At 44.0% G+C, this 12,278-nt stretch overlaps 1 protein-coding gene and 1 long non-coding RNA gene across 4 annotated transcripts in view; both read right to left on the bottom strand.

Annotated features, from left to right (window-relative positions):
- CHD9 (chromodomain helicase DNA binding protein 9) overlaps positions 1–397 on the bottom strand; it is a 47,996-nt gene extending 47,599 nt beyond the window's left edge. For all 3 annotated transcript variants that reach the window (XM_026714041.2, XM_026714044.2, XM_026714043.2), the window contains exon 1: positions 236–397. The gene's annotated coding sequence lies outside the window, so the exon portion shown is untranslated. The remainder of the gene's footprint in view (positions 1–235) is intronic.
- Positions 398–3,265: 2,868 nt separating this feature from the next.
- LOC148124850 (uncharacterized) lies at positions 3,266–11,402 on the bottom strand. The gene is made up of 3 exons (XR_015744914.1): positions 11,324–11,402; positions 8,751–9,052; positions 3,266–3,386 (listed from the first exon to the last, which is right to left on the bottom strand). It is a non-coding gene; the product is annotated as an uncharacterized LOC148124850 (long non-coding RNA).
- Positions 11,403–12,278: the final 876 nt, after the last annotated feature.

Below are 12,278 nucleotides of genomic sequence, written 5' to 3'. Positions count from 1 at the left end.
CTCCTGAGGGCGAAGCGAGGTGTGTGTGTGTGTGTGTGTGTGTGTGTGTGAGGGGGGGCGTTGGGCGGAAAGACCCCCCCCGCCTCAGGGCGCCTTGACAGCTCGTGAGGTAGAAGCGCGCGGCGGCGGCGGCGGCGGCGGCCACTCCCCTTTCGCCTCAGGGAAGCCCGGCCGCCCGGTTTTCGTCTCCCTTCTTCCCTCGGTCTCCCGCCCACCCGGCTCTCCCCTGGCTTACCGGCGGGCGAGGGCAGCACGGCGGCTGGCGAAGGCCCTGCCCGAGGCAGGAGGTGGCGCGACGGTGGCGGCGGTGGCTGAGGGAAAGGGGGCGGAGCCTCCGGGGTGGGCGCGGCGTGGCCCCGGCCCGGCCCCGCCCACCCGTCCTGCCGCGGCCTGCTCTGGCAGCTGCCAGCGGGGCCTTCTCCCCACCCCTCCCCTCCCCTCGTTTCCCTGACGCCCCTCTCTCGGACTGCGCCTGCGCGGCCCGCTCCCCGGCACGAGGGCCGCGGGTAAGACGGGAGAAGGAGAGGAGGAGGAGGAGGAGGATCCAACGGTCGCGCCAGCCAATCCACGCAGGGCACACATCACGCTTTTCTTCGGCAGGAGAAGGGGGCGGGACCGTCTCGAGGCTTTCTGCCCGGCTCTGTGAAGACGGGAAGGGGTGTGTGTATGTGCGCGCGTGTGTGGACATTTGCATGTTTGTTAGCCGCTCGAGGATTGGTCGGAAAGGGGAGGTCTGCGCCGACAGGGACGGAGGAGGAGGAGGAGGAGGAGGCGGGAAGCTACAGCGTCGCTGGGCGAGGAAGCTGCGGAGGGCGGGGTTGGACTTCAACTCCCAGGACTCGCAGCGAGGCGCGCTATAGAGTCTGGGAGTTGGAGTCCAGAGTGGTGGGGGGGCGTGGCAGGTAGAAGAGGCAAAGCGAAAGGAGGTGGGGCTGTGTGGGCTTTTTTTTTTTTTTTTTGCACTTTTGGCCAACCTCCCCCTTCCGTTTTTATGATCTTGAACTTATATTCCTGCTTTAATTCTTCATTTGGGTAAATTCGGCTTCCTGTTCCAACTTGCTTATAGCTTATATAAGCCATGATGGACAAACCAGGATGGCTGGGCTTTGCAGGGTCTGCTAACGCAAAGCAAACTGCTAAATGTGGTGGCAGCGCTGGGCAAAATGGCTTGGGTGTGGCGAGGTTATTGTGGATAATAAATATGTCCTTTCTTGGAAAATAAATAAAGGGCAAACCTGAAAAAGAATTCGAAAGAGTTTCTTAAAGGATAATACATTTAAATGGTTTATATGCTTACAAGACCCCCAAGGCCCCTTCCAATTCTTGTTATTCTGTATTCTGGCTAGTGAACCTTGCAATTGAAATAAAATAGAATATTGGAATGAAGAAAAGAATGGAATGGAATGGGATAGAATAAGGAATAGAATAAGGAATAGAAATAGAAGAGAAAACAGAACAGAAGAGAACAGAACAGAATTCTTTATAGGCCAAGTGTGATTGGACACACAAGGAATTTGTCTTGGTGCAAATACTCTCAGTGTACATAAAAGAAAAGGTACATTCATCAAGAGTCAAGAATCATCAGGTACAACACTTAATAATAGTCATAGGGTACAAAAAGCAATCAAATTATAATAGGAAACAGTCAATATAAACCATAAGGATACAAGCAACAAAGCTCCAGTCCATACAGTCACAAGTGGGAGGGGATGGGTGAGAAGGAGTGGTGAGAAGATCAACAGTAATACTAGAGTACACTTTGTAAATAGTTGGACAGTGTTGAGAGAATTATTTGTTTAGCAGAGTGATGACGTTTGGGAAAAAAACTGTCCTTGTGTCTAGTTGTTCTGGTGTGCAGTGCTCTATAGCATCGTTTTGAGGGAAGGAGTTGAAACAGTTTATGTCCGGGATGTGAGGGGTCTGTAAATACTTTCACAGCCCTCTTTTTGACTCCTGCAGGATACAGGTCCTCGATGGAAGGCAGGTTGGTAGCAATTGTTTTTTCTGCAGTCCTAATTACACTCTGAAATTTGTGTCTCCTGTTGGGTTACAGAACCAAATCAGGCAGTTATAGAGGTGCGGATGACAGACTCAATAGTTCCTCTGTAGAACTGGATCAGCAGCTCTAATAATCTTGACAAGATAACCAAAGATCTCACAAAACCCAGTCTGCCATTCGGTTATTAGCAATATGGCTTTCGGGTACCAGCAGGACTACAGAGCCCTACACAGGCTGAAGTCAGCTAGGACAGGCTGGCTGAGGAATTCTGGGAGTTGAAGTCCACAAGTCTTTAAAGTTGCCAAAGTTAGAGACCCCAATCCAGGATATTTCCTTGCCAGACTACCTGTTTCTCTCTGTCTTCACAATGCCAGCTGTGTCAAGCAACAGCAGGATTTCTCCTCTTTTTTCAAACTAACACAAAACACAATTGCTTTATTAATGAAGATGGATGCTTTTAGAAGATTCATTTCCTGCTGAAAAGGCTGAATCATCAACAAATAATGGACCAGAAAGGGCCACCCTAGTACTTGAAGGCTGGACACAATAAAGCAGAGGTCTTCAAACATGACAGCTATAAGATTTTTCAACTCCCAGAATTCCTCCTCCAGTCATGTTCGCTCAGGAATTCTGGGAGTTGAAGTCCATAAATCTTAAACTTGTCAAGTTTGCTATAAAGGATGACCCCTAGATGACCATGGCAGATCTGAAGGAGGCAGTGAGAGACTGAGGGGCATGACCCTTAGAGTGACCCTTAAGAGTGCCGAGGGTTGGACGTGACTGAATGGCTGATGATGATCTCAATGGACCAGAAGGGAGCGGTGGCATTGCTTGAGTATTTATAGGTAATTCTCAACTTACGACCACAGCTAAGACTTGCACCTCTGTCACTAAACATAGTTAAGGGAATGGTACCTTGGTCTTTTTTTGCCATTACATGGCTCACCACGGTCATTAAGTGAATTGCAGTTATGAAGTAAATGTGGTTTGCCCCACTGACTTTGCTTGGGGGAAACAGGCTGGGAGGATCACATATGGTGATTACATGATGCACGATGCAGCCATTGCAAATGCGTGCTGCTTTTCAAATACCCGAAGTTTGGTCACAAATGTGAGGACCAGTAGAAAGCTTTCATCACTGTCCTAATTTCAAAGGGTCATTAAACAAATGGACATAAGTTGGGGACTACCTGTATTGTGTGAGGTGAGAGTTGTGTGAGGTGAGAGAATTCCCCATCCTTTGAAAAATAAAGCAAAAAGCTTTGCCTGAGAGTTTAATGATTTTATTTTCGAACTGCTTCGTTTATCTCGGAGTCTTACATTTTGCATTCGGGATCCGAAAACAAACACAGATGCCACCCTGGCTAGCCAGCTGAAAAGGTCAGCCCTGAAGAGAAAAACAAAATAAAACAAAATAAAGCTTGGAAATAAATAGAGCTTTCAGCAGTAAGGTCAGACTATTAGACCTGTTCAGTTCCCTGTATCAAAGGCTGTATTTCTGTGTGGGGAAACATTGGATATCGTAGTTAGATGAGAAGGAGAGAGCGTCAGAAATACAAGGATTTCTTGGGGAAGATCGTTTGTCTGTCACATTTATAGAAGAAATCCACCCTTTCTACCTGATCTAAAAGAGCTGTCCTTGTTGAATTGTTTTTGGTGGAATTTGCTGGGAATCACATCTTTTTGTAGGAAGATTGTTTTAGAATAGCTGTGTGAATGCCAGGAAGTAAATCCGGACTACCTTTCCTTAAGTAACCTGTGAATCTTTCGAAACTCAGCGCTGCGGGTTTTTACACACCTGAATGAAATTATAGGCAATTAATTCAGACAACAATAACCAGGCCTACAGCATAGTACATATTTACCTGGGAACTCAACTTTCAAGTAGACGTAATTAAACCATTCACTTTTCCATTCTAACATCCCAATTACCCGAAAATAAATTCTAATTAAATTAAGCTTTGTTTTCACAGAAATTAATTTAGAATTTAGAAGCACCAATGATTTTTTTTCTCTCTCTCTGCTAGGATTCTTACGTTTTGTCCAAGAGATATTTTTTGCTCCAGTGGTGCCGAGCGAGGATAAAATACCACTGCGGAAATGTAGGAAAAAGTGTGTTGCGTTAGATAAAACGCTATAAAATATGCAGGTCCGATGCTCTCACGATTGAAGAGCTGAATACAGGCAGTCCTCAACTTACAACCATTTTGTCATGCCCTTGGTAGAGTCAGACTCTACCAAGAGAAGCAACCTAGAACTAAGGAGAAATTTCCTAACAGCGAGAAGTGAGAATCAACCAGTGGAATGAATCGCCTCTCGAAGTTGGGTAGGTGCCCCAACACGAGGGTTTAAAAAAGAGGTTGGACAAGGACAACCATTTGTCTGAAGTGGTATAGGGTCTTCTGCGTGAGCAGGGGTTGGACTAGAAGACCTCCAAGATCCCTTCCAACTCCATTATTCCATTAAGAATCCAGGGTTTATTTATTTTTGGGGCCTCAGAAGGCAGGCGTACAACCCAAGGTTCCACTTACTAAAAAAAAAAAGGTGGGGCCCGCTGAGTTTAATGGAATTTACCACCAGGTAGCTATGCATATAGAAGTGTGATCTTTGCAGCACCGTATTCCCAACGCAATTCACAGCCTGCTCTGCCAATAAATGAGAAAAGGCTGTTAGGTCTAGGAGGGCATGGAATTTATTACTAGCCTTGTTTTATTCTGCACTAGTTCAATGGCGGCGTGGATCCATGATCTCCTTTTGCAGAATAAACAGATGCCTTTGGGACAGTTTTTAAAGGGCTTGGCTCCTGTCAGAAGTGATGAGGGGGGTTAGCTTAACTTGTTGACTGCTTTTTCTTCATATATATATAATATATATATATTTTATTTTATATAAAATATAAAAAAAGAAACAGGTGTGTGTGTGTGTATGTAAAAGGGGAGGAGAATTTACTGTTTTTTCTTTCTCAGCGCCCAGCCACAATGAATCTACATGTTAAGTGTTAAATTTATTTGATCACATTTCTCTCTCTTTTTTATACACGGTTTCCCCACTTTTTTGTGGTTGTTAGTGTTGAATTTATTGAATCACTTTTTAAATCTCTTTTTTTGTACACTATTTTTTCTTTGTTGAATGTATGATTTTGTTTTGTTTTTTCTGTTCTGTACTTTACTTTTCATGATAAAACAATATATATAAACACACACACACACACACACACACACACACGTGTGATGAGGGGCAAGGCAGCAGGGTCTGTTCCATAGGTAAATTCCTGACTTAAAACCGCAACTGGGACAGAATTCCCATTGCTGAGCGAGGTGGTTTTAAAATAAGTCACACCTGGTTTTACGACCGTTCTTGCAATGTTTGCTAAGTAAATCACTCCAGTTGTTAAATGAATCATGCAGTCATTAAGCAAACCTGGCTCCCCCACATTGTTGGCTGGGAAGGCGGTCAGTGTTGGTCACGTGACTCTAAGATGCTGCAGCCCACATAAAACGCTTTTAAGATTTTAATTGCAGTATATTCTATGAAGTGTGGGCCACCCAGAGTCCTTTGCTGAGTTGGGCAGCTATAGAAATCAAACACACGCACACACATAACATCCATGCCAGTTTCCCTATTTTGACCATGTGACAGTTGTAAGTGTGAGGACCGGTCAGAATTCCCTTTTTTGTCAGTGCCGTCGTAACCTCAAATGGTCGCTAAATGAGGCCCATTGGATGCTGAAGCCTTGCTTAAAAATTTAGCCTCGGCTCCCTGATTTTGTAATTTTAGAAGATGAAACGCAAAACAGTTTGGGGTTTTTTTTTCCCCACCTCCAGGAGAGTTTCAAGGAAGGGAAGTGAGAGCTGCAGCCTGCTGTAGAGTCATCATCGCCAAGCGAACCTTGCGTAGGAAGGGAGGCTTAAAATAAAAATTGTTGGAAACACTGAAGTGTAAAACCTGGCTTGCTGTCCCCTGTGACGGCGGCAGGAATGAGCGCCGTATATTAAAGAGAGAGACCATATGCTATAAACTGGCCGGGAGGCAAAACTGAAGTGGGAATTTTCCCAGAAAGAAAGAAAAAAAGAAAAAAAACCCGGGCTGTAGTAACGAAACTGGGATAGAAACAGATGTTTGTTTCTTTGCCTTTGAAAAAGAAATCCTCAAAAGAGTTGCCAGGGCATGAAGCGGAGCGGGTATCCAGCCGGTTCTGCCCAGTTCTGGAGAACCGGTAGCGGAAATTTTGACTAGTTCGGAGAACCGGCCAATCCCACCTCTGACTGGCCCCGCCAACCCCATCTATTCTCCTCCTCCCATTGATTCCCTCCCCATCCCACTAACCTGCTTTCCAGCTCCGTTCTCCTGTGCAGGGCAACGAAAGAAGACCCAGCCAATGATCAGCTGGGACTCAAAGGGAGGCAGAGAAGAGATGGGGTTGGCGGGGCCAGTCAGAGGTGGGATTGGGCGGTTCTCCGAACTATTCAAAATTTCCGCTACCGGTTCTCCAGAACCGGTCAGAACCGGGTGAATCCCACCCGTGGCTCAAAGGCTCTGACTGATGATCCAGTCCTTATACTGGTCCCCATTGCTGCCTCCCTACAGCCCCATGATCAAAATTCGGGTGCCTGGCAACTGGCACGATGGGTGCAGCATCCTGGGGTCATGTGCTTACCGTTTGTGAACTCCCCAGCCGGCTTCTGACAACCAAAATCAATGGGAGCCTCCAGATTCGCTTTAACGACTGCCTGATTCACTTAACAGCTGCTGTGAATCGCTTAACCACTCTGGCCAGAAACGGCGTAAAATTGAGAATGTCTCTCTTGTCAAGGTTGCCTTGCTTAGCGATGGAAATTCTGATCCCAATTGTATTCGTAAACCGAGGAAGGCCTACACAGGGACTGATGCGATGCAACACATAATGTCCTAAAATAAAAAGTTGTTCTGATAGTGAGATGGGTGGGGTGTGTGTGTGTATATATACCTATATAATCTATCTACCATCTATATCATCTATCATCTGTATCATCTATCATCTATTTATCATCTATCATCTATCTACCATCTATCATCTAACTTCTATCTATATCTATCATCTATCTAACTTTTATCTATCTATTGATACCTATCATCTATCTATCATCTACCTATTACCATCTATCTATCATCTATCTTCTATCTATCTATATCATCTATCTAATCTATCATCTATTATCATCTATCATCAATCTTCTATCCATCTATCTTCTATCTATCTATCTATCTATCTATCTATCTATATCTATCTCTATCTATCTATCTATCTATCTATCTATCTATCTAATGAATAAACATTGAATAGAAAACCCTATAATTGTTGGGTTCACATAACTAAACAATAGGCAAAATGTTAAAAACACAGTTGCTGGGTTCCTTGTTTTCCAAACTACAAATAAACCATACCTTGGCAAGATTTAGCTTGTCATGTGGAACTTTGTTTCCGTTAGGAATTTAATAACAGCGACAACCACCTGCTTTTATAACAATAAGCAAAACGCAATCCTGAATCTCATTCTGGTGTTTTGTTTTTGTTTTTTGTTTTCATTTGGCAGCAATGAAAATAATGTAGCATAGAGCCATTTTGGGATTTCTAATGTAATTTGGTTTATTTTTGTTGCCGTTGTTTCCTGAGACATAAATACAGAGGAACAGATTATGGGGTAAATTCAATTGTCTGGGCCCAAATTAGATAATTTTCAAGCATTATGGCTTTAATGCCTGGCTTACGGGAAACAGCATATGCCAGTCGGGTGAACGATGAGGACATCCAGGTAAATGTTTTTTTAAAAAATTTCTTTTGAATGAAGAGAACCACTTTCAATGGATGAAAATACATTTTTTTTCTTTGGAAAACCTTTTGACTTTTTCTCCTCCCCTCCCCTCCAAATGTACATCACAAGAACTTATATTATGATTATTTATGGAGATTCTCAATCATCCAGGTCAGGGTTGGACTTTCTTGGTGTTTTTTTTTTTCCTTTGAAAACATTTCAAAGTGCTGAAGTGCTGAAGAAGCTTCTTGGATGAGAAGTGAAACATTTTCAAAGAAAAAACCCCAGGAAAATCCAGCTGCCTTTTGAAAAACACCTTTGGGTTTATTAATTGAAGCCCCCAATTCACTGTAATAACCATAGAGAGGTATATTGTGCCCGACCACAGTTAACCACAATGGCTTGCAAACGACGGCGGCTGGATTCGCACAACGTACTTAACCCAACCAATATCTATTCATGGCTTACCCTAAGGCAGTGTGTTTCCCAAACTAGGCAATTTTAAGAAGTATGGATTTCAACTCCCAGAATTCCCAGCTTTCCTTTTCTGGGGGAGGTTCACTTTTTAACCTTTTCCCCTTTGGACCTTCCTGTCCCTCCATTTTGTAAGTTATTTTGTATTTTAATTTTTCTTGAAAGTGTATTTAAAAATAAACAAAGGGGAACTAAACCCAACTGGCTGCAAAAACTGCTCGGTCCTGGGATCCTGGCACCCCCTTGTGGTGCGACGGCACATTTTTACAGATCTGGTTTGCATGGCCCCGCCCCCTGCCGCCCTTCCCCCCACATCATCTGATATCTTCCTGCCCACAAAGCAGGTTTGTCCGTGGCTCTAATCCTATGGAGGTTGGTGAATACGCTCCAATCGACTGAGCTCACGGCATGCTGCTATAAACCATATTTTTTTTTTTTTTGCATAAAAACATAGCAGGCTGAGCTAAAGTCCAACCTGAGATTACCTCGTTGTGCTGATGAAGTGCCATTTATTAAGGTGGCAATTGTGCACGTTCACGGTTGAAAGCTGCTTATTGTTCGAAACTTGCTGATGTGGTTTTCCTCTCTGCGATTAGCATAGGATTGCACAATTCTCCGTCTCCACACATCAGGATCAAAAGGTGGAGCTGCCTTTTGCAAACACAATTTCTACACGATACAAGATGGTACTTTCAGAATGTTTTCCAGAGTCCGCTTAATGTCTCTTCGAAAAATTAGGATGTTTTCTTCGGGCTAAGCAACCGTTCATGTAGGCCGAGGCTGCTGTCTGTAAAATGGGGAAAAAAAATTGGGGTTCAAACTGTGGCAGCATTTCCTAGTGTGGAAAACGACACAGTGTGAGGGTTGAATTCTATTCTAAGTCACCGATGGAATCTATATGCCGCTGATGTTAGCCAACCAACCCATGATTAAAACCTGTCCTGGTTGAACCAGAATGATCCTTCCGCAATGGAATCTTCAGAACATACTTCTTCTGAAGATTTTTAAAAATATAAAAAAAAATATGTGAACAAATATAAAAAAGCAAATGCTCCTCACGGTGTTTCACCAGCAGAAACCAGAATGCCTTGCCTTGCTGTGCAGCAGCTATTTCGATGTTCGCCACCAGAGGGCGAGCTTACATTGCTTCCCTAAAGTACTTTTTCCTGGTTAGAGAAACTCAAATCATAGTTTATATTATAATCTTAGTTCCTATGGAAAACGAATTGTGGGAAGGGAGGAAGGCAATGTCTCCTTAAGGTAAATTAGAAGTTAAAGGAGCCCTAAAAGATGCGGAGATGTTGCTGAGTGAAGTGGCCAGAAAATAAAGCAGAAGGAAAGACGGATTAAAGAGGATGTGGAACCAGCAAAGTGGAATAGGATATTAAGGAACTTTTTAAAAGTATAATGAGCAAAAGACATCATATGGGAGATGAGTAAAACTAGCCAGAGTTGGAATCAATGAATGGAATCAAAGTGGATGTAAACAGATGTCTACATGAAAAAAAATTGTTTGTAGGATTTATTTGGAAATTTATTTTTCTTATTTAACAGATGCAGTAAAATAAAAGAGAGAGAACTACATAGAAATGTGTACATTTATATAAGATGTATCTATTTTACATATTATATGGATTTTCAGATATACCAGCTCCTTTTAAAATCATCATTTTTTAATGACCCCATAATCCCTTGTGGGGTGGAGTCTGGGCAAGTGAACGGAGCTGAGTGTTTACTGGCCGGATGCCCTTCCTGTCGCCAATGCGGAGTTATATTCAACAATGTATTCTCATTGTGCGCAGAGAGAGAAATAACTGCCTCTACCTAGGATCGAACTGACAGGCTCCTGATCGTGAGGCGAGAACCAGCTCCTCTTAAAACGCTGTGTTAAAAAGAGCAGCTTCCTCCCAACCTGGTCTCTTCTAAAGGCGCTAGACTGCTTGACCCATTATCCACAGCCAGCATCAAAAGAAAGTTTGCATGGCAGCAGTATGCCCGAAGTGGGTCCTCAAACAAGTAGATGAAATCGTTGCTTGATAGTTTCGACCCAACTTTGCATTAGGAGAAACCTAAAACACCAAGGCTCTACTTTTCTCCTTTCTGTTCAATCCACCTGGCAACAGGTGTATTCACAACAGCAGCCTTGGATCACCTGACAATTTCTGGTAAAGGAAACAGTGTCAGCAAGTGATCTTTTAATTTCATGCTCCCAACTGGTTGGTTTGGATTCACACATTAATCTAACCCATCATTGGCTGAAGCTTTACGCAGGCCTCCAATTTTGGTATACCGCAGAGGTGGTACTCAGCCGGTTCCGACCAGTTCTGGGGAACCGGTTGCAGAAATTTTGAGTAGTTTGGAGAACCTGCCAATACCACCTCTGACTGGCCCTGCCCCCATCTCTTCTCTGCCTCCTATTGAGTCTCAGCTGATTGGCTGGGTCTCCTTTGGTTGCCCTGCACAGGAGAATGGAGCTGGAAAGCAGGTTAGCGGGGTGGGGAGGGAAGGGGGATTTTGCAGTATCCTTCCCCTGTCACACCCACAAGCCAAGTCCACCAAGCAATACCATGCCCACCAAGCCAAGCCACGCCCACCAAGCCACACCCACAGAACCGGTAGTAAAAATATTTGAATCCCACCACTGGGACACTGGTAGTCCTCAACTTACAGCAGTTCATTTTGTGACCATCCAAAGTAACAACGGGACTGAAAAATGTGACTTGCGACCATTTTTCACACAACCTTTGCAACATCTTCGTGGTCACATGAGGAACATTCAGAGAGGCTTGGCAACTGACTCGTTTTTATGGCCGTTGCAGCGTTCCTGGAGTCACGTGATCCCCTTTTGTGACCTGACAAGCAAACCCAGGTTCACTTAACGACCCTGTGACTGATTCAACAACTGCAGGGATTCACTTTAACACATGTGGCAAGAAAAGCTGTACAGTGGGGCAAGACTTACTGAACCAATGTCTCACTTAATAATAGAAATGTTGGGCTGAATTGTGGTCATAAGTTGAGGACTACCTGTAATCCAGGAAAGCTGAAATTTGCTCACCTCGTCCCAAACCTGGTGGCTGAGGCCATTTTGCTCCAGTTCCCTTTTGCAAGGACACCTCTTGTCAAGACGACGGATTGGAACAACTGGCAACCGATATCTGAAATGTATTTCCCTGATTAGCCGCATGCAAACAGCAGCAAAGAAATTGTTGCTCCCTCCTCCCTCCCTTTCTTTTCCTGCCTTCCTGCCCAACTTCTAAAGCCGACCACTGAAAATGCATTTTATTCTCCAGGATTTTATAGGTCTTTCCTCTGAGACTTGGAAATGCAGAACAGAGGAGGAGGGGGGGAAAAGTGAGTTGTGTTGCTAAGGAAACTGAGGCTGGCCCCAGCCGACTGGAGCTGGCTGTTGCTATGAGAAAGGTTTGCAAATGCATTGCTATCCCAAAGCCTGTTTCCTAGGTATAACCACAAATAATACTCTGCAAAAGGAGCCCTAGAACGGGGAGGAGAGAAAGGAGAAGCTGGAGACGTGTGACTCTAAGCTGTTGCTTTCTAGAGAGGTTGGGAACTGCCTGGGGAATCCCGAAAGACGTGACTCTCACCATCTTAGGTGAAGACCAGGTGGCAGAAGCCAACATAAAGACACACAGACTGATTGGGTGGACATCATATCCTGTTCCATAGCTCGAGTGATCTCAAGAATATAACTAGTCAACAAACAGCGTCCAAGAAACAAGGTGTTAAACTCTGCTGTTTTATACAATTTGAATTCATTTTAGGATATATCCGGTGGTCTTTCAACAATAAGAATAATGACATTCAGAATCCTAAACTGAAGTGAATTGGCCTCAAGAATGGGATACTCCTCACCAATTTGCACAACCCACCTTAGGATAAAAATGAAAGAAGGAGAAAGGTTTATACATATATTGTAACTCCAAGTAGGACAATCAGTTCTTTTTTTTCTTCTTCTTCTTCTTCTTACCACCTGCAAGGAATTAATTCAGCTA

This window comes from Pseudonaja textilis, chromosome 11 (genome assembly GCF_049901715.1).
Source record: "Pseudonaja textilis isolate UNSWEBS1 chromosome 11, rPseTex1.2, whole genome shotgun sequence".
In the NCBI taxonomy this organism is placed as follows: domain Eukaryota; kingdom Metazoa; phylum Chordata; class Lepidosauria; order Squamata; family Elapidae; genus Pseudonaja; species Pseudonaja textilis.
The sequence above is the reverse complement of the archived record's forward strand: the minus strand, read 5'-3'. Positions and strand labels throughout refer to the sequence as shown.